Source organism: Alligator sinensis, unplaced genomic scaffold (assembly GCF_000455745.1).
Source record: "Alligator sinensis unplaced genomic scaffold, ASM45574v1 scaffold219_1, whole genome shotgun sequence".
In the NCBI taxonomy this organism is placed as follows: Eukaryota; Metazoa; Chordata; order Crocodylia; family Alligatoridae; genus Alligator; species Alligator sinensis.
In genome coordinates, this window is record NW_005841866.1 from 4675887 (window position 1) to 4698119 (window position 22233).

At 43.6% G+C, this 22233-nt stretch overlaps 1 protein-coding gene across 2 annotated transcripts in view; it reads right to left on the reverse strand.

Annotated features, from left to right (window-relative positions):
- The window catches only part of WDPCP (WD repeat containing planar cell polarity effector), a 287418-nt gene that overhangs the window by 264618 nt on the left and 567 nt on the right, over positions 1-22233 (reverse strand). For both annotated transcript variants that reach the window (XM_014525820.2, XM_025192301.1), the window contains exon 2: positions 20408-20493. The gene's annotated coding sequence lies outside the window, so the exon portion shown is untranslated. The remainder of the gene's footprint in view (positions 1-20407; positions 20494-22233) is intronic.

The following is a 22233-nucleotide window of genomic DNA, read 5'->3' on the forward strand; positions in this document are numbered from 1 at the left end:
CAGCCCCAGCCCAAGCCCCACTCTCTCCCTTACTGTAGGGGCCTTGATCTGCACCCCCACACCTCTTCCCCCCAACCCAAACTTACCAGCTGGACCCTGCTCTCCATGCTGCTGGATTGCAATCCTGGCCCTGTGTATGCACGCATGTACATGGCATTTATTGTTGACATTATTGGCCACATCAGCCAAAAAAAGCCGACGCTCCAAGTACAGGCAGATATCACAGCCCACCTGAACCTCTGCACTGAAAGAGAGGGAACATCTGTGAACTAGCAGCTAATTGCTTAATTGATGAGACTTTAGGTTGCTTGTGGTTTTCCTTTTGGGGCCAGCTATGAGCACTAGTCCTCCTCTTCCCACTCCTTTCCTCCCTCCCTCCTGCCTGCCCTGCTGCCTTCTTATTCCTGCTAGAGCACCAGCATCACACAGCTTCCCTTCCCCCTTTCTCTGACAGACTGCACCCATCCCAAGCTAAAAGGTAACTGGTAAGCTAACTGGTTATCACTGCACTTACTGGTGAAACAATAACCTTTCACATCACTAAAAGGAACCTAAATCCACATTTTGACTTCTATTTAGGTACCTTAACCTATATTTAAATAATTAACTTTAGGTCTTCACAGTTAAACATTTTGGTTGTCTACTGTACTTAACATAAATTTTTGTTCAGAAGTTGATAATCTACTGGCCAGTAAGCCTCATTTCGTGCTTTGTTTTGAAAAAAAACTTTACAGCTTAATCACTAAAAGCAATACTATTCAAACTCTGAGAAAGATATGTGAATGAGTGGTACATTATACCTACGTACTTGAAGAGAACAAGAATTAAGAGGCATGTAACTTACTCTTCTCCAAAAAAACAACCTGATTAAAACTAAATGTATTACACAGATATTATTGTATAACACTGTTAAAAAGCAAAAAAAGAAAAAAAAAGAGAGAGAAAATTGTATTTATAACAACAGTCAGCTAAAACAGGAGTCATAAAAGAAGAGCAATATACTTTAGAAAAAAGATTCAAAAGGAAGCATTTATTTTTCAAAAGTAGTAGTTTCCTCAGCTCAATCTCTATCATATCTGGTAACAGCGATGATTTTGCTTCATAGTTTTAGATGTCATCACTTATATTTACAACAGCAGGTTTGTTCTGGAGCTACAATGTTAACAACACCTACCTGAGATGTCCTCAGGCTTCTCAGGTGACAGAAGTAGGGACATGTGAAAAGATCTAGCTCAGGTTAAATATTGCAAAAACATAGTTTGGGATAATGCAAACAGACACTTGGAGGAAGGAGCTAGAACAGTCTGCAACTATTTCTGCACAGCTGAAACTGTGGCAGCTACAAGAAGGTACACAGACAGCCTCAACACCCTGCTGAGCTCATCTCTACTCCTGAATTAACAGATGGCAGTAGGGGCCCCAAATGTTTTTTTTTTCCTCCTTACACTGGTTTACCAGGATGTTCCTTTTGCTGCAGGACAAGCATCTACTTACTCATGCCTTGGACACATTCTGGCTTGAACACACTGTATCAGGGAGTGACAGCAAAGGTCACTCAGTTTAGCTGATACAGTATGTAATGGCTTACTTGCTAAACAAGGATATTGAGAATATCTCATTAGTAGACAGCTACTTAAATTGCAGTTTTGTGATTTTTGCAGAAACAGTGGTTTGCACAATCACTGCAAAAAAAAGGTATTGGCCACAATTGCCCAGGAAATCAACTAAAAAAAAAAAACTTAATAAAAATAAAATGCTGGCACCCTAGTGGGAGCCAGCATCTCTCACTACTGCTGCGGCCTGGCCTCACAGCCCACCCGGAAGGGGAAGGCACTGGCTGGTGGGGGCAGCACAAAGGGCAGGTAGAGGCTGCGCCCTGTGCCTCTCCACCAATCGGCACTGGGGGGAGGGGTGGGGGTGCGCACAAAGGGCAGCCAGCAGTCAAGATGCCGGCGGCGGCCTCCTTATCCCTCTTCTCCCTCAGGGCCTCTCCACCAATCAGTGCTGGGGGTGGGGGCTACTGCAAAATGACTGCAAAATTGGCTCTTTGGGTCATGACTAAGCCACAAAAAATTGTTTTCTTTTGCCGCAAGTTAGGTAGATCCTGATTCATTAGTATTTTGGCCAATTTGAAGAAATCACAGAAGTGAAAGTTCAGGAGATGTAAAATTAAAATAAGGGCACACATTTGCCTGCTTAAAAACTTCCCATAGTCATGTAATTGCCACACTGAGATTTCTCTCCCCTATGCTGCCATTTAAGACTTTCTGACTTCAGTTGCTTCCCTCCCCCTCCCTTATTCTGCAGTGACTTAGAACTAACTACATTTTAATGCAAGTTTCTTTGAAAATTGGGCTCAGTTGGACATCAGGAAGTCAATATACTAGATACTTGTGATATACAGTCAGGCCTCGATTTACACAGTGGTTACCTTCTTGAAAAAACACCGAACAAACAGAAATTGTGTAAAAAGATACCAAGGTTCTATGGGGAATAAGGGTTTAGGTTCCAGATGCAGCTAACAATTTGGCCGACAAATGCCTATGCATGCACGCAGCCTCAGCACAGCATGCAGTCAGTGAGGACCAGAGCCCAGCAGCTCAGAGAGCTGCATGCAGCTGGTAAGTCTGGTGTGGTGGAAGGGCAATGGGGAGGGAAGGGGCAGGGGGGCACAGATCAACGCTCCCCACGGTGAGGGAGGAGTGAGGCAGGGGCAGAGGCAGATACTGCCCAGCCGGGGTGGGGCGGAGGCAGGCATGGGACGGAACCGCAGCTCATCCAGGGGTGCGGGGAAGCTTCTGCTGCTGCTGCACGCACACCAGGAAGGCACAGGGGGGCGCAGGCCCCCAAATCTGTGTGGGGCAGGGTGGGCAGGCTGCAGCTCCGAGCTGGAGCTGGAGCTGTGCTGGGCTTTTCTTGGTGGGGGCTGGGGTTAGGGTGAGTGGTGGCAGCACTGGGAGGGGACTACAGGGGACTGCAGCTACCCCAAATTTTGCCGTAGCCTCCCTGTAGCCCCCTTCCAGCACCGCCACTGCCTGCCACTGGCCGCGTGCACAGCCCCAACTCAACCCCCACCTCCAACCATGTGACGGATTGAGCCAGGGCTCTGTCCCACCCCTGCAGGGCAGTGCCTGCCCCAGCCCCGCTCCCTCCCTCCCTCCACGCAGGGGGCGCTGATCTGCCCCACCATGCCCCTTCCCCTCCACCACAACACACCACACCACACTTACCAGCTACACACGCTGCACCGTGTAAAAGTGAATCCATACCATATACAAAAATAAAGGGTCACAATTAATTGACCGTGCATAACTGAAACCATGCAAAAAAACCCCATGTAAATCAAGGCCCGCCTATAGCTTTTTTCTTTTGCTCTACCAAAAAAACCTGCTGAATGAGTCTCTATTTTAAGGGCCTTGTTACCTGGTAATTTTGGGCAGCTCCTGGAGCTCTTAACAACAGAGTTCTCCACATATTAGCACTTGAAACTAGTTTTAAGCACTCATTATATAGTTCAAAATTACACCACTCTAGGGAAGGATTCTCTCTGATCTGTGCTACCCAGCTCATAATACACTAAGGGCCAGCCACTCTAAGGTAGGCTATACCAGTGGTTCCCAATCTTTTTTTTCCTGCAGACCGGCATGGGAGTAGGATGGGGTGCACAGAACCAGCTGGCTGCCTCCTGGGGCTGCCCTGCCCGCCAGCTTTAATCTTGCATGCCCCAGAAGCTGCTCACCTGGGTGGACAGACAGGGGTCCAAGCAGGAGGCTCATGCCACAACCCAGCAGCCAACCCTTCACAGCCCAGTAGTGGGCCACAGCCTTGTGGTTGGGAAGCTCTGGACTACACGATAGTATAAACATCCCACCCGCTTTGGCTTCCCCTCCCCTGCCGGCCCGGATTGGGCCCACTGCCCCCCCCATCCCCAGCATACCAGATCTCCCCACTCACTGCTCCCTTGCTCCCCCACCCCCACCCACTTGCATGTGGCTGCCTGCACTGTCTATGCCAGAAAAGCAGACAGGGAATAGTTAACCTGCCTGCCTGGCTGCTGCGATGAATGGTGCAAGCAGCCACAAGTAAGCAGGGTGGGGGGCCCTGAGGGGCAAGGGGAAAGCCCAGAAAGGGAGGGGGGATTCTTACCTTTTAGTCCTCCAGGCCCCTGACAGCCTGTAGTGTGACCACTCCACACTCAAACTAGCACTAACACCCATCAACATTTATGTGTCAGGTGTAACAAGGCCCTAAGATAGGGATGAGCAATTATTTAAGCTGGAGTTTTGGTGAGCTGTCAAGGGCTGTATGCACAAAATTAATGGTGAAGATATAATTTTAACAAATTATAAATAAGAAATAAAGCTTGCACTAAAAAGCAAACATCTACTGTAAAATATTTTAATTTTATTAAAAAATATATTTTTGTCCCAATTTATGCTTCTTTGAGTAGTGTATACAGAGGCAATTGCATAGTAGCTCAAAATAAAGTCTCTCCCCAACAAGGGAACCAAAACCAGCCACCAGGCCATTTGGCCCCTGCTCCTCTCCCACCCAGCAGAACCCCCCCCAAATCACAAGGGAACTCTTGCCTCTCCCTGCACCCCAGCATGCCACTCAACAGCCACCTGCATCCCAAACCCACCTGCCCCCAATTCTTGTCCACAAAGCCCAGAAGCCCCCTCCAGCCTGCACCAGCTCCCCACCAGAACCATGCAGGCTGCACTCATCCACAGCTTGGCAGTCCCACTTCCCCCAGGAGGAGCCACAGCCCAGGGCAGCTTCACCTAGGCAGATGGGATGAGAGGTGCTGCAAGGGGCAAGGCAAGAGATGGGGCTGGGGATTCACCTGCTGGGAGGTGCCAAAGCAGCTCTGCTGCCTCTGGGCACATGTGTGGAGCACCCACCACACAGTCCTAGAGCCTAGGGTCATTCCACCAGCTCCAAGCCACAGGCAGCTGGGACAGTGCGAGCCCAGCCTGTGCTGGGGCGGTGGGGTCTGAGCATGGCTCACCCAGGGCATGCTGTGTGGAGCTAGGCAGGTAGGGCCATTTCCATCCAGCGTCCCCCACAGCACCAGCACAGCCTGGAGCCAAAGCCGCTATCCATCCACAGGCTGGAAAGAATCATTTGGTGTGCCATATTTTGCCCTAAAAGTATCAAACTTACAGCCTGTGGACCAGATTCAGCCCATGGAGCCATGTTGTGTGACCTGTGGGGCTGGTATAGCAACTGGGGATTTGGAGGCAGGGGAAGCAAAGGTGGGGCCTGCTGGCGAAATCCAGGGCATGGAATCCATTGGTACATGTGTAGTTTGGTGGGCAGGGAAGGGTGGGAAACAAGCAATGGCTGTGCTAACCTCTGCCACTGCTGCTCATCCCACTGCCACATCCAGATTGAGCCCATGAGGAGCCCCATGGTTCATATCCAGCCATGGAATGGGACATGTTTGACACTGCTACTCTATGCTAGGGGTCTATGGCCTGTGGGCTGGATCCCACTCATAGAGACATTTGATCCAGCCTATGAACATGGGGTTTCAACACCTGGATTTTCCAGTTGGGTAAGAGATGGACAGGCCTGATGGACAGCAGCTGTTACCACTTTTCCTGCTGGCTGTATGGGAAAAGTGCCAGCCACCACCACTTTTCCTCACAGTAGTACAGAAAGAGTCCATAGCCAATGATTGGCCCTATGGTGGCAGAGGAAAACAACTGCTGCTGAAGCCCCCTGCTGCTGCAGGGTAAAGCTCTGGGCTGCAGACATTCTCCCTATGCTGCAGAGGGGAAAAGAAGCAGCTAAAACAGGTGGGTTCTAGCACCCACCCTACATGTACCAAGCTGCCTCTGACCCAAATGGGGTCAATCAGGTACCACAGCCTGAACAGATTGCCAGCTCTGCTCTATACAATACCAGGAGCTTGGCTGCAATGGATGGACATAGCTTGTACCTATATTGCCTCAGGGAGGATGCTGAATTCACTAGCACAGGGGTCAGCAACATTTTTGGGCAGAGTGCCAAAAACACCCACAACCTCAACTTGTAACGTGTTGGCATGCCACGGATGGATGGCGGATAAGCCATGAGAGGCCCGATCCTTGTTGTGGCAGTGCAGCCCCAGCCCCTTCCCCACTGTCTGCCCCGAAGCAAGTGTGCCAAGCAAAATGCTTTTGCATGCCACACTCTGGCATGCATACTAGTACTAGTGCTTTGGACACACATAACGTCTGAAGAGCTTCAGACGTCTGAAGAGCCTTTGAAGTGCTCCAGATAGCAAGTGTGAAAATATTCACATCTGAAGAAGCACTTCATAAAATGGCTGAACACTTCACAAGGGATCCTCAAAAGAAAAAAGGAAGATTTTTGAAACACTTCCTGAAATGTCTGCATGTTCTACGCAGCATGATAGGAGAGTTACTTGGTCTTCTAGCGTCCTGGTCCTTAACTCCCTCCCCACACATACATGCACCAATGGGGTGAAAAAGTGGCTATTGGCAGATAGCCAGAGTAGGGACCTGCCTAATCCGCAGTGGCTGCCTCTGAATTTTGTGGTCCCAATGCAGTGTTAGGTGCCATTTTCAAGGCACAATGCAGTTGGTCCCCCAACACCGATTGGCCAAGACCCTGGAAGTCCTGCTTCTCCCTGGAGATTGACAGATGGCTACCTGTCAATCTCTGGGGAGGGGCAGGACTTCCAGGGCCCCTCGGCCACAGGCGTGGGGTGGGGTGGGGCCCTGTCATGCTCCACCACAAAAATCTCCCCCTCTTCCACATGCTTCAGGATGCCAAGGCTTCCTGCCTGTTTGCAGCTCCCTTCCCTCCTCCCTCCCACCCAGGTCTTGCTGGCCATTTTCCTACTTTTTCACAGTTCCTGCACTCTTTCGTGGGGACTGGGCTTTTTTCACTGGGGACCTATCAATGAGCACAGTCCTATGCACTTAGCTGTCTTCAGCAAGTTCCCAAGCCAATAAGCATACAAGGAATCTTCAGTGGGGCACTGTGGGATGCCAGAGAACCAAGTAACACCTTACTGTGCAAACCCCCATTGTCATAGTGATTTTCAAGCACTTGGGGGGGCAGGCCTGTTTTGGGGGACCATATGTCTATATATTACTGAAGTGCTCTGAATTTGAAGCGCTCCAAACTGGAGTGGAATTTGGAGTGCTTCGAATGTACTTCTATCTGTCCATGGCCTAGGAGTATAATTTACTACAGTTATATTTTCACTTGTTTAAACCAAGGTTTAAAATTTTTGGATAATAGTAGCTTCCCTTATTTCTTCTCAGTGGGTTTTCTTTTACTGAAAATTAGGTGCACTTATATGACTGCAGTTACTCAGTGGTCGCATCTACACGAGCAGCTGACTGCGCAGTTGTTACTGCACAGTCATTTAGTACTTGCTTAACCAGTTACTAAATGACTGTGCAGTAACCAGTGTTACTACGCAGTCCTGTTGTCTCATGATTATTTTTAAATGCTACTGCTCAGTAGCAATGAGCTACTGCATAGTAACTTGCTATCACTGCACCATACTGTTGCCATCACAGTTCATGCCCAGCGATGCTACGGCACATCAACAAGCTACAGCACAGCAGTTCATTGCAACTGCACCATAGCATCTCATGTAGATACACCCAATCTGTACCATTAAAGAAATTAAGTTAGGAACGTCTTTTTTTTTTTTTTTTTTTTTAACACAAGAAAGATTTTTTTTCTAGCAGTCTTTTGCTCAGCAACGAAGAAGGAATTTTGGCACATGTCCATTACAGAGGTCACAAAATACTAGAAAGTAAACTCTAAATAGTTAAGTTCTCTTGATTTTCTGAAGTCACTAGCTGCAGTAATTACAGGGTGGAGTAATTTCTCCAATGTTAAGATTCAACTTACTTGCCATTACATGACCAAATTTTAGGCACCATACTAAAATCCTCAAAAATGCTAATTCTCTTCAAATGATGTGTGTGATGCAGTCAACAAGAATTCTTCACTCACATTTAAACAAAACTTTTATAATATTGTCTCCCCCTTCTCTAGCTCCCCACTGAAAAAGCAAGTGTTAACTATTAACTTAGAGGTTCTCAACCTTTTGGGACTTGAGGCACATCTCAATTGACCTCGAGGCACTACTCAACTTTTGTGAATTAAGTGGCACCCCATTTCAAACATTGATTTATATATGAGAGAGTTTCCCTCCTTGCAGAGAAGCCTGACAATGCAGATGTGGTTTGTCCAGGTAGGGAAAAGCCTGAACCTGTATTTATCTGCTTAATTGATTTGCTTATCTCCCAACACCTCCATTATCTCCTCACAGCTCATGGCACCCTTCAAAATATCTGGCAGCACCCCAGAGTGGCCCTGGCATCCTGGCTAAGACTTCGTTAACTCTTCATCTGAAACGATTTAGAAGTGCTCCTGCCTTGAGGAAAAAGCCCTTGACTAACCCTATTTTTCTACTGGTCTCAAGTTGCAGCAGGGAAGTTTAGGCTAAATAGTTAGGAAAAACTCTCTCACTAGGAGGTTAGTTAAGTACTGGAACAGATTACCCAGAAAGGTTGTGGAATCTCTTATCTTTGGAGTTTTTAAGACCCGGCTGGACAAAGCCTTGGCTAGGATGATCTAGTTGGGGATGGTCCTACTTTGAGCAGGGGGTTGGACTAGATGACCTCCTGAGGTCCCTTCCGACTCTCATTTTCTATTATTCTAATTGCCTCATTTGCTACTACATACTGGCCTGTTGAATACAGAGGGATATACATCAAACAAACATACATACAAAGAAACATCTTTATTGTCTATTTAGGGATATATCCTATAAACACATCCTATATATATAACTAAGAACACACGCACGTAAACACACACACACTTATATACCTATATATCCTGTATATTTACCTAAGACACAACCCAATCACAGACACAGGGAAGAAAAAACTTTTACAGTTTAGAACTATAGCTAGCAATCAACTTCAAGATATAACTTTACATTCAGTAAAAACACCAATCTATAACAGCTCTGCCTGAGAGCAAAGAAGAAAAACTACACTCTTTTCAACAAAAGTGAAAAATCAAAAAGCGAAGTTTATTACTGTATGCAAAAAGCAAGGTGTTTTTTGGTAATATCTTTTATTGGACTAACTGTATGGATGGAAGAGATGTTAGACAAGCTTTCTGACAGAAAATGTTCTTCTTTAGCCCAGCCCAATAAAAGATATCACCAAAAATCCTTGTTTTTGCAAATCCTTGTTTTTCTTCAAATTTTTAAATATATTGATTTCTATTTATCTTCAAATCATTTTAATCAAACACAGATATTTCTAGACCTCAGATGGCTTAGTCATCATGACCACGAGTAACAATGGGCGTCTGAATCACCTGGTGGATTCTGCCAATAAAACACTGGATGTGGTCACATGCATTATAAATCTGTCTTCTGATCCAGAAACAACCATCAATTAAGGTTTAACTTTTGGCAATTACAAGCAACTATTTTAGTTACCTCTACACTTACTTCATTTGTCTGTCTGACAAGATTGAATGCTAGTGTGTGTAATAAGGTTTGGCAGCACTACACTGCTAATGATCATCAGAACTCTGCAGTGTTCCCTCTCTCCCCACCCTGGAAGAGAGGCCAGACTTTAGCATTCCTACTGTAACACGTGTGAATAGGGGATTTGTCCCACTTTCAGCTGAAGATGGGGGGAGGAAATGTTTTTTTTCCTTTTGTCAATAGCTCTGTGAAAGGTAAAAATGAAAGTAAAGAAATTATAAGTAGCTGGATAAATGATTCCAAGACCATCAACCGGTACACTTCTATGCAAGCTCCTTAATTCCTGCCTGTCTTTTAACTACTAGTCATTTCATAGTATGATCTGCTTTTATTTCCTCTTTTGATTAACTAGTGAAGAGTAAATACAAGCATTAGTATAAAGAAAAGTTATCTGCTGGAATTCTGTTATGTTCCTTGATACTAATGCCCCAAGTCTGAGATGGAAAGCAAAGATGCCTTTATATCTCCTAATCACTGTCAAAAGTTCTCATATCACATTAGTTTCCAATTCAAAATTAAAATTTTACAGTTCACTCAGTTATCATTGGTCAAAGTAAAAATATCTAAGGCTACCATATACTACAAAAAACCCCACCTGTATTTTACCAAATACGAGGACTGCTCACACAATAGACAATATTAAATAAGAACACCCGTACAGAATTTCCCTGAAATCAGTGGGTTTATTAGGTCCACAGGATGTGACACAGAATCTAGATTCTAGTGGAATTTTCATATAAACTATACCTCATTCATGACCATTACAATTTAAACAATTTACAAATTAAAGAGAACAATTATGTGATAACATATGATAACCTTGAAAAGCAAACTGTGCATCAAAATAGCTTTTTCACTACCTTAGATAATAATTTACAGTTCTTCAGGGCTGATGGACAGTCTTTTAGCTATACTACTTAGAGGTGCAGTGAACTAGAACATTACAATAGCAGCAAGATGTGGAAGACTTAATTAACTGTTTCCATCATCTGATCAAGTCATTATAGGGTGAAAGTATGGTTCAGTGAAATTTGATGGCCAGGTGCCCACTACAGTACATGACATGGGCAGAAAGGATTTTGTGCCAACAACACTATACATCATATATCCAATTCACTTATTTTTGACATTTCAATAAGTTCCTTTTCAACATTTTTAGCACGTACTTTGCATCTGAACCAAAGAGATATCACTTAAAATTGAGAGAGATCATACAGTACTGTATAGTCTTGTTCTAATGATACATGAAACTGAGTTGAAACAGAATGCAGAATATTTAAACTCTGTTTTCGTACCCTTACCAATTACCTGTTTTCAAATAACCAAGAATTTTCACTGCAGGTAGCAAAACTGGAGTGTACACTTTACATAACATAATTACTTTGATTCGTATGTCAGAATGTTCAGATATAACTTCATGAAATTGTTTGATTTCTAGTTAAATTCCTCTGTGCAATACTCAAAAGTTAATTTATAACTCCAGTACATGGAACTTATATATGGTGTTTCAATATATCAGACTTAAAGGCTCACAACCAGGGTCGTCACCTCCCTTCCAATGACACTGTTGCTGTCCCTGGCTGATCCAGGCACAGAGGGAGCCCCAGAGCTATTCGTGCCCCACTGCAGTTTGCAGGAAGCAGCCACTTAGGATGGCAGGCTCAGTAGGGGCCAGCAGCAGGCAAAGGAGGGTGGGGAGCAGGCACTGGAAGGAGGAATCTGTACATTGCTGTTGCTGCTCCTGGCTGAACACAGCTCCTTCCATGCCAGGTCAGCTCATGACTGCACTACTAGCAGTGATGTACAGCAGTGGTGCTCAACCTTTTGGTCCAAAGAGCCACATGAGGGCCTGAAGCCAGTCCATGGCCGGATGGAGCCCTGTACACCAGAATGAGGCCCTGCAGCCAGAGCCGTCTGTAGGGGGGGTGAAATGGGGTGACCGCCCCAGGCCTTGCACATTTGGGGGGCCCCGCAGAGCCAGGTGGTGTGGCGCAGCGACTCCGCACTGCCGCCGGCTTCACGTCCAGCCGCTCACCACCCCCCACAGCCGAATCCACCACTGGCTTCCTCACGTCTGGGGGCGGGGCCCAAACAGGCTGATTTGCCCCAGGCCCCGCATAGGTCGCTTCTGCCTGCAGCCGAGTACCACTGGATCCCAATCATTCCTCCTAGCCCCTGCAGCTTCTCCCAGGGCTGCCAGCATTGCCTGCCTCACCATGGCAGGGGGGCAACTGGGGGAGCAGCTGGACGAGCCATGGCTTCTTCTGGGGCTGCCGGCTCAAGCCGGGGCTCATCCAGCTGCTCCCCTAGCTGCTCCTACCGGCACTGCCTAGTGTCTGCCTGTACAGGCTATGGCTGAATCTCCAAATCTCTCTGAATCAATTTGGAGGCTTCCGATTCGATTTGGAGAGATTAATGGGTTTTCCAATTTGATTCAGATTCGGAGATTTGGCCCGGTTCGGCGGCAGAATCGGGCCAAATCTCCAAGTCAAATTGGCTACCAAGGCTTCGCAGAGTCCTAATCTACAATATAATTTTAATATTACCTTACTAAACATTATAGTTTACCCTGCCCCTCTGTTCCCTTCTCCCTAATAACAGAAGTATAAATACATTTTGAAAACAATGCAATTTAAGTATATAAATATTTTTCTGTGCTGATACATTAACAAAACCACTGGCCTAGCACATACCAATTTTAAAGCCTCTACTGACTACTCTTTATAATACATATTAACAAGTAGTCTGGCCAACTCAAATTAATTTACAAAGCCTGAGGTATACCAAATATCCTATTCTACCTATTGTGGCAACGAGAATTATTTGGATAACCCAGAGACTATAACCTTGTCCTTGTAAACAGGAAGGGCCTCACCAGTTAGAAAAATAGTTTGCTTTCTCCCGGAAGAAGCAAAATGCCTCTTAATCAAAATATTTTTTATTGCCAATGTTTTAGATCAATTCTTTGCCTCTAAGAAGTAAATTCATATGGGCAGAAGGCTTAACCAAATTTACTTTCCAGCATGTACATAAGGGTAAAAGCATCTGCAAGATAAGACTTTCCTGTTTATACAGTGATTGAGGACCAAAACTGCATGATAATCCAACTTTCCAGATGACTGGGAATATGGACAGACATAGCATTTAAAGCACTTCAAACACCTCCAAAGTACTTCACATGGCAAGCATAGAAATGTAAATGCACTTTGAAGCACTCCCAAAATAGCAGAAAGCTCCAAAAATACCCTGTTGGAAACAGTCAGAGGTGCTTCAAAATGAAGTACTTCCTACTATGTGTGTATACTCTAAGCAGCATGACAAGGGAGGGCTCAGTCCTCCAGAGTCTCACAGTACTCTACTTTTCCAGCTCCCCATGAAAAAAGGGAGGGAGTACATTATAGACTATCAATGTGAGCTCCACCACGTGTTATGCTTCCACTTGCCAGAGTGCCCCTCCCCACAATACCACCATAACCAGGAGACATACAGGGGAGGGCACAGGAACTCAGGTCTACCAGTTCTGGTAAGTGGATGCCCTGGGAAACCAGAGGCAGAACACACAGGAGAGCACTCACTTATGGGAGAGGAGGAACTACAGGATGCCATGGTTGATGTGCATGCAGCCACAGCAATGTTGAAGCTCTCCAGCTGAGGGCCATGCTGGGGCAGTGGGGCAGAGGAGGGCATAGCTCCATGGTTGAAGCATTTCTTTTTTGAAGAGCTTCAAATATCATGCCTATCCTTTCCCAAGATAGTAGAAATAGTCAAAATGTCATCACTTAGAAGGCCTCAAATAGTACCCAGCTCTCAGTACAAGCTACATGGTTACTGAGAGTTCACAAACAAGGGCTGAATAGGCAGCATGGGATCTTCCTGTGTGACAGTTAAGTCCCAAACTGACACAGCATAATTCCACACTGGGTTCATAAACTGCTAAGTTTTATAAAGGAGAAAAGTAAGATTAACTTGGCAATAACTGAAACATCAGAAGCAATTTAACTACTTCTAATTGTTAATAAAAATGCATCGTTTCTGTTCCACAAAAGTACATTTTATGAATACATAACATACACACAATCATATTCAGTCATAATGTAATGACAAAATACAGTCATTTACTAAAATGCAAATATCGTGAATCAGAACCACCACACCTGCACTTCTATCACTAATCCATCTCTACTGGGTCTACTTCTAATATTACAAAAAAATTAAATAGATTAAAAAAAAAAAAGGGATTTGCCAATCATTTCTTTTTTTTAATTTTAAAATTTTCTGCATTAAAATACTTGGTCCTGTAGCAATTAAAGGTGTTGGATCCAAATTTCGTAACTAATATACCAGAAACATTTTTATTTCATTGAAACCTGGAATAGTTTTGCTGTGACATATGGCTTCACTGGCATTTCTGTAGATCATAAATGGCTCTGACAATTCAGCCATGCAAGGTTCACATTAATGGAACTTTAAATTATTTTTGTAATAGCATATTCTCTCTCTCTCTCTCTGGGTATGTAATTTATATATACATTAGTGTTTATTTCATATCACACACACATACATATGAAGAATGTGTATATTCTGTGCAATGTTTCTTCTTATGAAATATTGCACACAACAGTGAAAACCTTATGTGATGACTTCAAGACCTTAAAGCTTGTAAATTAATAAGAAAGATAAGTCTTAAAGAGTGTATTTGAAGTTTTAGTGAGAGAGTCTATGGTAGGAGTGTTACTAAGAAAGCTTTAAAAATTTAGTTGCAATGTATTAAGAAACAATATTCAAATAAATTATTTTCCCTGCAGTATATCAAGTTTCAGGAGATAGAACTAAAATTGGGCTTTCATTTTAGACTGAGTAAAATAAAACAGTAGACTGTAATATCATATGTTCTAGCGAGCTTCAAATGCCCAGGGTGTTGTGAGAGAGCATTTTGCTTCAGGCATTTGAAATTTAATACTACTTTAATATTCTCAGTTGGATATTGTTAGAATGGAATTTCAAATATTTCCTGCAATTTGAGTTAAAGATTATCAAAATAAATGCTAAGCAGTACAAATTTTTTGAAACACATATGTAAGTTTGGCATAGTGGCTTAATGTCCTGTTGTTTCTTGCTTTACCAAATTAATTTCTACCGTCTTTGAGCAGGAATTCAAACACCACCTGGAGATTCAAACCCATAATTTAACTGCAGCATACTCCTAGCTCTTGACTGATACACAGGGGCTGGCTTGAGTGTGATAGGCAGCTAGAAAAAGAAAAGGCCATCCTAGAATACTACGAAAATGCTTTTGAGTCAAAGGAAGTTTTCAGACAGCAGACAACTTGAAAACAGGGTATTCAGCCCATCGCTGGAAATACATGATAATAAGATGTGTAGATAATAATTTACACAAGAGCTCATGATTTTTCCATACTAAAAATCTATTTTGCAATACTAGAAAAGCATCTTCCTAACATGACATTTATACTACTAAATTATAAACTTGTGGCTATACATGAGTTAATAGGCCATCTTAGTCATTCTAGACAAACTAAAGGAATGATTAAACCACAATTAGTCAGGTTTCCCCTTGCTTGGACGAAGGAGTAAGTTGCTTCCCCTCTTCTCACGGAACAGCTTTTCCATATATGCACCCAGTCAACTACTCTTGGGGCTCTTCCCACTCCTTAGCAGTCACTCACTAACCTCCTAACAATCAGATTCACAATGTGAACAGGGCAAAAGGGGCATAAAACCAGATTTTGTATCCGCTATAGCCAAGTGAGGGCTGGGGACAATTTAGCCCTAGGCTTTTAAAGGCACATCCAAGGAATCTACATGTGCAGAAGCCAAATACTGCTGTTTGTGCCAATACAATTAAGAGAATGTGCTTGCTTTTCCTTCCTCCTTCTATAAGAGTACTGAATAGCCATAATGCTAAGACCACCTTATTACCTTTTGCTGTCTTATGAATCAATTTGTGTGATTTAAAATTTCCCCAGCAGACCAGATAGCAAAATAATCCTGTGAGGGGACAAAAAACTATTCATGTATGAAACCAAGATTTAAGAGAGGTAAAAATTATATATTTTGTTTGCTTTTAAATTTACTTCGGATAAATTCACCATGTAAATGTGTATATGTATATATCAACATATGTTTGAGTCACTATTCTTGTTTCAATCAAGTGATTTCCTTATAAATGAATACAATAGCAAAGCTTTGTTAGTACTTTTGTGTTTCTGGGACAGGAAGAGGGATTCATAATCTGAAGCCAGTCTTGACATATCAGTTAACTTTCTTTTCTTCTATGCAAAAGGACTGTAGGTATTTTTGACAACTAACTTTAATAAGCCAACAACAAAAATCATCATCTTTCTTTGTTAAGAAGTTATGTACCACCTTTTCTTAGAGTAACCACCCATCAAAATACTGATGTTACTGCTTATTGGCCAGCATTCAAGTACTGTAGGGCTTGTGACAATACAGGCTAGACAGAGAAACAGGGTAGGTAAAACAAGATGAATTATTTGAGGCAAACTGTGCAATTATGAAGGCAATCAGAGCAATATTTTTAATGAGGAAGGTGCTTATAACTGTACCAAGGATTGGATACACAAGACCATCTGTCACTTTGATACTATGAGTGCAGATGAGTTTAGTAGGCAAGCTCATCAACCTGTGCAAAGTTCAGGACATGGAAGATTATCCTTAAGGCTGGTGGTTTATAATGGCATAATTACATAAAAAGTTACAAAAAAAATAAAGGAGAGTATTAAAGATACAAACAAGGGCAGAGTCGTATTAGTTCACTCGAAATATTTTTATTTTTCAGTAAAATATTTTATCATTTAACTAAATGGTAACAGTTTTCAAATCTTTGTGTCTTTAATAGGGACTCCCACTGAAAAGTTTATACTGCTATCTGAAAATATTTTCAAACATTGTTATAACATCAAAGTATTAAAAATGAAATCTATTAAGAAGTTTATTTCTTTTTTCTTTGAGATTTTCATTTTGTGCAGTTAGCTGCAATTTTTTTTGTAGTTTTATTTCTTTGTTTCCCTCTGTTCATCTGGCTCTTATATGCAAAAGCTGTGGGAAAACACTTTTATAACTAGAAAAGCGTTATATAAAAAAAGACAAAAAATAGCATGGAACTCATGATGTTGTAAACAAAATCTGTTTTTCAAAAGCTAAAAATCACAAGATAATGAACTGATAACATCCCTTTAATATTGTTATCTACTGGCCTCAAATTCCACTAAACAGAAATAAGAAAGGTATAAATTTCTGTCTCCCCTTCAGAACTTCTCAGGAACAGCAGCACTATGCAGATAGCTGCTTTCAGTCTTGTCATTCCCTTCATCTCCACTCCAAAACCACATATATCTAGGAATTTGTGACTTCCTCCTCTGTAATCAAATGGCAAGCTGCTATACCTGTTTCCGAAAGTTGCTGATCTTGCAGCCTCTCAGGCTTTAACTTGGCAGCTCATGTTCCTCAGTAAAACTGGCCCAGCTGTCTACCATCACTTCCACCAATTCACATGAAAAATCTCTAGTATGGGACTGATATATTGGTCAGCTATCGGATCGGCAATGATAAAAGGAGAAACAACATTATTACCTATTGGCTTTTTTGGTCGCTGTAGTCAATAATTGCGACCATGTGCCTGGAGCATCCTGGCAAGCGTAGTCTGATCCCAGTGCCCCACTGCTGGCCCAAGTCTGTGGCAGACTACAGGTCCCAGTGAGCAGCGGGAGGGGTAGGGGGTGCCAGGAAGCAGTCACAGGGTGCTCCCTGCACTCAGCAACAAAGGGGCCATTACCAGCTCCTACTGCTGTTGCTGCAGTGATGGCAACACCACACACACAGCAGGGGCCTGAGTACGGGCTGCCACGGAGACATTGGGCTGTGTGCAGGCAGGGTAAGGTGTCATGCGAGGGACATTCTGCTCTGCCAGGAACTGGACAACTTTGCAAAAGTGGCTCCTCCCCAGTGGCCATGGGAGCTTAGCTGTATGGGGCCTGCCAGTGCTGAGGCAGCGGCATGCTCTGGGGCTCCAAATGCACCCAGTGCTGCTGTCCACACGAAGGTCTGCCCTGCCTGTCCAGGACGGCATCACGGGCTGCAGGTAGGAGCTGTGGGCGAGGGGGAAACGTGCACGAGAATAAGGCAGTTACCACTTTCCTCACCAAGGGCCGGAGCAGGGTTATGTCAGTAGTTTAAAATGCCTTGCACTATTACTAAATATCGGTTTTTGGATCAGCATCAGCCAATATGGTTGGTTAATCAATGGCTATCGGTATCAGCCAAGAAAATCTTTGTTGGTGCACCCCTAATCTCTAGATGTGTAAAACTAACATTGAAAATACTAAAATGATGCCATTGAAGGCAAGAATTCCATGGGTAATAAATACAAAAGCAATTAAGGCCACTAACTACTGTGGCAAGGAGATTTTTGGCAGCCCACTTTAACTAACATGAGTATGGCAAAAACAAATTTTCCTTTGTTCAGAATATTTCTTCTCTAACAAAAGACAAGGAAACGTGCCAGCACACCCTTTCTCCCTACCCCCAATCCTTCCACATATGTAAGAAAATCTCTATTGTCTTTGCTCCCTGACACTGGTAAAGCTGAGATGCCTACTCAACCTCTTCCATTAAATGCCTTGAGCTTTCTGCACAAAGATGGACAGCTATTGGCAAGAGCAATGTGATAATAAGGTCTGAAATTCCTACCCCAAACTGGAAACCTCAGGTCTCCTGTTTCCTGCAGCTCAGGGATGTCAAAGATATGATGCTGAGCTGGGTCCAACCCACCAAGCTACCAGTGGGCTTCCCAATGTTGTAGGGAAGGGCCTGCACAGATATCAGCTTGCACCTACTGGAGCCTTGCACCCAGACCCTGGCACTGCCCCCACACCCAGATAGTACTGGCCTTGCAGATCTGGTTTGGGAGAAGCTCCACAGTCCAGATCCAGCCTGGGGGCCAAGGTAAGTCTGACATCTCTGCTAAAAATAAGGGTGCACTGACAGAGATTTTTTGGGGCCGATACCAATAGCTGACTTTTAAAGGAGGCATATCAGCTGATACCCATCTGATTTCCTATACTAGCCTGACACCTTGAAGAGCTGCATGCAGCTGGTAAGTCTGTTGTGGTAGAAGGGGAGGGGAAAGGAAAGGGGTGTTGGGGGGCACAGATCAAGGCCCCCCCACAGCGAAGGAGTGGAGCTGGGGCTGGGGCAAGCGCTGCCCAGCTGGGGTGGGGTAAGGCAGGAGTGGGATGGAGCCATGGCTTGTCCAGGGGGGCAGGGGCTATGGGGAGGGGGGCGGCTCCTGCTGCTGTGTGCTGCTTGTACAGGAGCCACTGGTCCGGCAGCTTGTCCAGTGCTTGCCTGGCAGCTCCTGCCGCTAGTCCGGCGGGGCGGGGGTTAGCTCCATGGACAGAGAGGAAACGTGTCCCCAGATCTGCGCAGGTGGGGCAGGCTGGGAAGAGCCCCACACAGGCCCGGGCCATGTAGATCTTGGGGCACACGCCCCACCCCTGATGAGCAGCAGTGGCAGCAGCAGGAGCTGCTGGACGAGCACCGGACAAGCGCCTCCCAGATGAAGGGCATGCAGCAGCAGGAGCCACCCCTTCCCCTCCCCACATTCCCTGGACATGCCACAGCTCCATCCCCCGCCTGTGCTGTCCCGGCTGGGCAGCACTTGCCCCAGCCCCTGCCAGGCTGTGCTCTTCTCCAAGTTACCGGGCTGTGCTGTTCACTGCCTACGTGCTGTGCTGAAGCTCATATGGGACAGGCTGCGCACGCACAGATATTTATCGGCCAAATTATCAGCCACATCAGGCCGATTTCTGATACAATCAATTTTCTATACATTGGTGCTGATCTGATATTAGACCAATGTATTGGTGCACCTCTAAACAGAGAAGTCGAAAAGGAGGCTAATAGTTTAAAGATCAAAAAGATACTAGGAACTAGCATTGCTAGCAGTGGGGAAAGAAAGGAAAAGGACAAACATTTCTTGGATACGATTAATTTTAAGGTCCCATTCATGTATATAAATATGTTCCATAGAATATAAATATGATTAATAGATGTTATAAGCAGGTTATAAGATATGAGCTGTATATGTTACAAATATTTAAAAGGTGCATCATTAAATTGTTTCAAATGTTTGCTTAAAAGCAATCTATTGACCAGTTGGACACTATAAAAATCCAGAACCATTCCCCAATGTTAATTAACCATTTATTAAAATGTAATTTATTAACTTTATAAAAATGGAGCCTTAAGATAAAATGCAATCCATTTCCTTATAAGCAAAGTGAAAGTCCACTGAAATACACGAAACAATTCAGAACTCTTTAAAAGAATTTTTATGTAACTAGATTTCACTGCATCTTTTATGCTTATGCAGTCTCTCCCTACTGATGTTGTAAACCTGAACTGTGAAAAACTAGAACTAAATATGAGACTTTCACAGTAAGTACAAACACTACCTGAAATATTTTATTTTCCTCCAATATATTTTCCTAAATTATTCAGGACCTATTTAATGTTGGAGTTCTTTAAAATTATTTCTTACTGTACTGATTTTGTCTTTGTTTTGACTTTCTTCTCTTGACTCAGGCAATCCAGACTGGGCATCCCATACTGCTCTTACCCCTGTTCTTGCTGCACCTAACTGACAGTAGTTGAACAAGCTGAATTTCATTGTATGTAGTTAAAACTATCTGAAGAGAGTAAAACCTGTGGAATTATTTGCATGTTTCTATTGTTAACATTTTTTCAAACATTCTAAAAGTAAATGCAGAAGGAGCCAAATATAACTTCATGAATTACTGGAAATATGGATTAACTTACCTAAAAAAAAATCTCATCAATTTCAATGGGTGACAATGAAGAAAAAGAAAATCCCATCCAAAATAGGAGTTAAAGCACACAGGCAGCTGTTAACAGAGAACAAGTCAATTTAAACAATAAGAAAATGGAGAGGATGGCTCTGGCATCATAGGCTTAAAAAGTTAACTGTTAGCTCAAAAAGACAGACCTCAAATTTAAATGTCACAATTAGCATTTTCCACCCCCCAAGTGGTATCACTTTTAAGTGTGAATCTCTTTTGCAAAGGTAAAGTAAAATACACTTTTTAGCATAAGCCTAATTTATATGCACACATAGCTCCCATCAATATTTTATTTGTACAGCACCTTTGACCCACAGTGGTAGATAAAAGAAAAGCACAGTAACAAACTAAAAAATAAACAAAAACTGAGCCAAACCCATGTCAAATGGCCATCTCAGATGCAAAATATTAAGCTCCCTAGAAGAGAACCTACAAATAACTGGAATAGTACTAGCAACAAAATGAGTTGTGAGGTAACATTTACAATAACAAAAAGTCTCAAAAATGGGAAAGAAAACTTCCAAAGAACTGGATCTTAATCGTGGAGGACATCCTATTCTTTCTTCCATTGCCATTTTTCTATGAACAAGAAAACTGTACAACACTGAATACAAGGAGTACATGAAGAACCATACATAAAAAGGATAAGCGGAGCATCAGTATGAAATGTAGCACTAAACATTCCAATACCAAGTAGCTTGGACATCAGGGAAAGGTGGACTCGCAAGGCAGCGAAAAGAAAAACTAGATGTGCTACCTCATTATAGATTGCCTGGAATGGCTGATGAGAAAGCTCCCAGAAGACCAGGATGCACAATATCTTATTGCATCAACTAAAATTTTACAATATCAAAAAAGAAAAATAACAATTTGAAGTTAACTTAAAAGATTTAACATGAGAACTACTTGTGAGGAAAGTAGTCTATAAAAGACACTACACTATGGTGCCCAGTGATAACAAAACCATTAAAAGCAGAAAAGTGAAAAATTCTAAATTTAAGGCCTGAGAAGCAAAAAGCATACAGAGGTAAGGGGAACAAGTGCAATCTAGTATTAGGAGGGTTTAACTTGAAGAGTTTCACCAGTTCAAAGGTGAAAACTTAAGATGTACTTGAGTAAATCAGTGCAAAAGGTTTTTTGGGTGTTTACTGGGAACCGCATTAGGCTAAACTGAAATAAGTTACTCAAACTGAAACCGAGGTGCCTCCACAGGACTTTGCATGGGTTTAATTCAGTTTTAAACAAAAGGTATCATAAAGTGTGAGCACAACAATGCCAGGGACATGAGATAAGCACTGGGAATTAAAATAGAGCCTTTATCTAAACAAGAAAGAGACGCTGATTTAACTAAAGTTTATCATTGAATAGACCCTATACTAAAGCCATGCCATGTACCGCATGGACGCACTTAAATGAGTTTACAGCCCCCGGCTATTGATTCAGCTACGAATCGGTCAGTCATCCATTTGAATTAAACGGATGATGCCAGGTGTAAAATCCAGCAGAGTGAGTCCACGCAGGGTTTTGTAGCAGTTGACATCTAACAAGAAGAGCATCAGTGACGCCTGTGCCACCAGCCAAGCCCAGAGAGGTGGGATGCTCAGGGCCCACAGAAGGCTGGAACGGGGAACGACAGCGGTCCCCCAGAGCTGGTCGTCCTGCGCCGGGCAGGTGACCAAACGCACGGCCCGTGAGGCGGGCCCGGCCTGCTGGCCCAGCCCCGCGGACTCCGCGCTGGCTACCACGGCCCCAGCTCTACCCTCGGCTGCCAGCGCCGCCCGAGCA